Source organism: Rhinoderma darwinii, chromosome 2 (assembly GCF_050947455.1).
Source record: "Rhinoderma darwinii isolate aRhiDar2 chromosome 2, aRhiDar2.hap1, whole genome shotgun sequence".
Lineage (NCBI taxonomy): Eukaryota > Metazoa > Chordata > Amphibia > Anura > Rhinodermatidae > Rhinoderma > Rhinoderma darwinii.
In genome coordinates, this window is record NC_134688.1 from 244,769,167 (window position 1) to 244,774,763 (window position 5,597).

Sequence of the window (5,597 nt, forward strand, 5' to 3'; positions counted from 1 at the left end):
AAGACCTAAGGAGTAACAAAACAAGGGTGGGAGGGTGGGAGCTTTGCTTACTGTGTGTTACTCCTCCCGCTGCTTCCGGCTCAATGCCGAGAAACAGCGGGAAGCGCAGTAACGGCCCCCCCGCCCCCCTTAACTCCTCCCCGTCCCTCCTTCAGCTCCTTCAACTTTCCCTGACCTCGTAACATTAACCCTTTCCCTACCAGGACGGTCATGTCGGCTTCCCTTAAGCCTGCAGCTGCGTCCAGCCTCTTCTATTCTATCCAGCGGTGTAGCTATAGGATCCTTAGTCTTATAGATATGCTATCTCCGATTTGTATGTAAAAATTTATTTATTTTTCGGGGTGGGGGGGGGGGGGATATATGTTTCATATGAAGCCTGCCTTCTGATCTTTTAAGACCCTAGCAACGGCCCTAGTCAGTGTGAGTAAAGGACATGTGTGGTCGCAATGGAGGGCGTCCTCCGCAGGAGTTTGGTTTATCTCAGTGAGGGTCCATATCAAACTGAGGCAGGCTGCATGGTAGAGGTTGGTCTTTCTTTGACTTGAAGTGTCACAAGCATAAATCCATGGACTAGTGTGAATTCAGTTCAGTCTTCAATTTAAATGTATTGTTTTTCTCCACTGCGTAGACTTCTCTGGTTGCTACCCCAAGAAAAGTCTCCGATAATAACAGCTGATACAGCAGAGTCAGGAGCCACCAAGATGCAGGACCAAGGCAGAGAACGAAGTCAGACGTGCACTGGTCAGGGCAGACAACGTTCTGTCTTAAACAGAAATCAGGCATTAGTCAGGGCAGATGGCAGATAAAATCGTGGTCAGGTACAAGCCAGGTCAACAACAAGTATTCAGAACAGACGATATGAAGACTATGGCATTGAACACAGGATTAGCGCCAGTGACAATCGACCTGTGCGAGAGCACTACCGAAGCATACCACTGGCCCTGTATAAAGAGATCAATGGGTTGCTGTGAAAGATGATAGACAATCAGCTCGTTCTAGAAAGCATCAGGGATCATGGACAGCATCAATCTTCCTGATGGGAAAAAGATGGTACTCTGCTTCCTCGTGGACCTTCACACATCATGATGCTAAGTACTCCACCACCCTTGATTTGCCAAGTGGACGCTGGCAAGTGCCAACACAAGAAGAGGAGCAAGAGAATACTGTGTTTGTTGTTTCTACGAACCTGTTGCCCTTCAGTCTCATTATCACCTTCGGTCTCATGAACGTCCCCGGTACCTTTAAACGAGCCATGAAACGGTGCTCGGGAGATTAAAACTATGAGTCGGTGTTAATCTATCTTGACAATTGTGTTTTATTTTTTACAAACATTTCAGGACCACTTAGAACTCTTAAGAGTCTTGTTAGCCTCGCTAAGCAATTATAAGCTAAAGTAAAAATGTCGACCTGTGCATGAGTGGTCCGAGCCACAGATGTGACAGATGTGTGGTCCTTCTTTGACTTGGGCTATTCCAGATGTTATATCTCCCCCTTAACCAGCTTCTAATAAGGCAAGCCCCAGAGAAGAAGGGACCAGAGGTCATCTCATAATGGAGTGACCCATAGGGGGAAGCTTTTCAAGAACTGAAACAAAGTCTGTTATTTGTCCCCATTCCGGCTTTTGCAATTATGGCCTCGTGTTTGAGTTATTCAGTGATGGTAGCTTGGCAGAGTTAAAGAGGCTCTGTCACCAGATTATCAAATCCCTATCTCCTATTGAATGTGATGGGTGCTGCAATGTAGATAACAGCAAAGTTTTCGTTTTTTTTTTTAAAAACGATCATTTTTGCCCAAGTTATGAGCAATTTTATATTTATGCAAATGAGCTTTTCAATGGACAACTGACAAATCAGCATCATACACTTCTCATCGTTCCCACCCAGCTTCTTTCACTAAAGATACACAGCGTGATGTTACCCACAGGTCCTTCAACCTTGTCGTCGGACAAAGAAGATACATCGGCTGAAAGGCGTCCAAAAGGTTAATATGCTCGTCTCTATGGAGTTTACTATGCTTACCTGCACATACCCTGTACTGTACCCTCTGACGCCTGGAGCTGTGGTGTCTGCTCTCTTCCGACGCCAAGGTTGAAGGACCTGTGGGTGACGTCATCATTCCCAGCCATCTTCTTTCACTGCAGACACAGCGTGACGTCACCCACAGGTCCTTCAACCTTGGCGTCGGAAGAGAGCAGACACCACAGCTCCAGGCGTACAGTTGAATATTCAGCATCATCACCATGTGCAGGTAAGCATAGTAAACTCCCTAGAGACGAGCATATTAACCTTTTGGACGCCTTTCAGCCGATGTATCTTCTTTGTCCGACGACAAGGTTGAAGGACCTGTGGGTGACGTCACGCTGTGTGTCTTTAGTGAAAGAAACTGGGTGGGAACGATGAGAAGTGTATGACGCTGATTGGTTAGCGTCATACACTTCTATTCATAACGCCCAGTTGGTAAAAACACAATACACGCCCAGTTGGTAAAAACACAATACACGCCCAGTTGGTAATACGAGAAAACACGCCTAGTTGTCCATTGAAAAGCTCATTTGCATAAATATAAAATTGCTCATAACTTGGGCAAAAATGATCGTTTAAAAAAACAAAAAACGTTGCTGTTATCTACATTGCAGCGCCCATCACATTCAATAGGAGATAGGGATTTGATAATCTGGTGACAGAGCCTCTTTAAGACCTGTACTAACCCAGTGTCAAATAGGAGTGGAAGGTACGTATGGGTGTTGTATCTCTGAGCCTTGGAGAAGAATCCAGTAAATTATAGCTCCTTCAGACTGGAATTGCTGCAATAGTATTGGTTGTTACGGAAGGATTTTCACGATACTTATCTGGCAGTTGTGTACATATATATGGATAACAATCCTTTGTTCTCTCTCAGCACTGCCAAACTGGAGCAAAGGAGCAACAGTGGGCAGCTTGCCTGGCCCTAGAGTGTGTCTGAGATTAGATTGTGAGTCCCATTAGGGAAAGTGAATCATGTGAATGGAGAGAATATCTGTACAGCGCTGCGGAATAGGTTGGCACTATACACCGTGTTCCAAATTATTATGCACTTGGATTTAAGTGTCATAAACATTTAATTATTAGTTTTTCAATTAAACTCATGGATGGTATTGTGTCTTAGGGCTCTTTGGATCATTGTAATCAATCTCAGACACCTGTGATAATTAGTTTTCCAGGTGTGCCCAATCAAAGGAAAACTACTTAAGGCTGGGTTCACACGAGCACATTAACGTCCGTAATGGACGGACGTATTTCGGCCGGAAGTCCCGGACCGAACTCAGTGCAGGGAGCCGGGCTCCTAGCATCGTAGTTATGTACGATGCTAGGCTAGGAGTCCCTGCCTCTCCGTGGAACTACTGTCCCGTACTGAAAACATGATTACAGTACGGGACAGTTGTCCGGCAGCGAGGCAGAGACTCCTAGCATCGTACATAACTACGATGCTAGGAGCCCGGCTCCCTGCACTGAGTTCGGTCCGGGACTTCCGGCCGAAATACGTCCGTCCATTACGGACGTTAATGTGCTCGTGTGAACCCAGCCTAAGAAGGACGTTCCACATTATTAAGCAGGCCACAGGTTTCAAGCAATGTGGGAAAGAAAAAGGATCTCTCTGCTGCCGAAAAGCATGAAATAGTGCAATACCTTGGACAAGGTATGAAAACATTGGATATTTCAAGAAAACTTAGGCGTGATCATCGTACTGTGAAAAGATTTGTGGCTGATTCAGAGCACAGACGGGTTCGTTCAGATAAAGGCATAATGAAGAAGGTTTCTGCCAGACAAATTAATAGGATTAGCAGCTGCTAAAATGCCATTGCAAAGCAGCAAACAGGTATTTGAAGCTGCTGGTGCCTCTGGAGTTCCGCAAACCTCAAGGTGTAGGATCCTCCAGAGGTTTGCAAGTGTGCATAAAGCTATTATTCAGCCACCCCTAAACAATGCTCACAAGCAGAAACGGTTGGTGTGGGCTCAGAAATACATGAAGACTAATTTTCAAACCGTGTTGTTTACTGATGAGTGCCGTGCAACCCTGGATGGTCCAGATGGATGGAGTAGTGGATGGTTGGTGAATGGCCACCATGTCCCAACAAGGCTGCGACGTCAGGAGGTGGCGGAGTCATGTTTTGGGCTGGAATCATGGGGAGAGAGCTGGTAGGCCCCTTTAGGGTCCCTGACGGTGTGAAAATGACCTCTGCAAAGTATGTAGAGTTTATGACTGACCACTTTCTTCCGTGGTACAAAAATAAGAACCGTGCCTTCCGTAGCAAAATTATCTTCATGCATGACAATGCACCATCTCATGCTGCAAAGAATGCCTCTGCGTCATTGGCAACTATGGGCATAAAAGGAGAGCAACTCATGGTGTGGCCCCCATGTTCCCCTGACCTCAACCCTATTGAGAAACTTTGGAGCATCCTCAAGCAAAATATCTATGAGGGTGGGAGGCAGTTCAATGATGCTGCAAATTCAACAAATTACCATTTTAGTTCTCTTTACAACCTTTAAAATGTTTTGATCTCTGTTGTGCATAATAATGTGAAGCAGTGCATTTTGAGTTTTTTTACTTCTAAAAAAAAACCTGTTATCATTATGAGATTTGTTCAATAAAATGTGCATTATACTCTAACAGTTGATGGCTTGAAGATTATACTGACTGTCATTTGCATCGACTATTTAGGAAAATCAGCGAAAAATAACATTTGCATAATAATTTGGAACGCGGTGTATAAGCAATAGGAAATAAATAAGAAACATTCACCAGTATTTCTACAGTCCATAGCAGTCTTCTGTAATTAAAGGTGTTTTTCGGTTTTGTCTATATAAAGTCAATAACTTTATAAATAAATCATTCTACTACTTTCTAATATTCTTTGTCTTTTAATTCCTCACTATTTTCAAGATATTGGCTGTCTGTAAGTGAATGAGAATACTCTGTTTCCATTCAGAGGAAGCTGAGAATTAGATACAATTGTATCCAGTCTAGGTAATGTTCTGGGAGCGAAATACACCAGCAGTAGCTGCACAAATCCCTCTGCTACTGTAGTTTGGTAAAATGTATCAATCTGAGGTGCGGACTGTGAGGCTAGGTTTTCAAATCGCGGTCAAAATGCATCATTTGCTGCTAATCGTGTCTGAGTCGTGCCAATTTGCCACGATTTTCATCAGATTGGGGCAAAATGGCGCAGTATTGCAGTGATTTGTGGCAAAAAAAACACATTTTGACTGCAACATGTGGACCCAGCCTTAAAGAGGCTCTGTCACCAGATTTTGCAGCCCCTATCTGCTATTGCAGCAGATAGGCGCTGCAATGTAGATTACAGTAACGTTTTTATTTTTAAAAAACGAGCATTTTTGGCCAAGTTATGACCATTTTTGTAGTTATGCAAATGAGGCTTGCAAAAGTCCAAGTGGGTGTGTTTAAAAGTAAAAGTCCAAGTGGGCGTGTATTGTGTGCGTACATCGGGGCGTTTTTAATACTTTTACTAGCTGGCCGTTCTGATGAGAAGTATCATCCACTTCTCTTCAGAACGCCCAGCTTCTGGCAGTGCAGACACAGCCGTGTTCTCGAGAGAT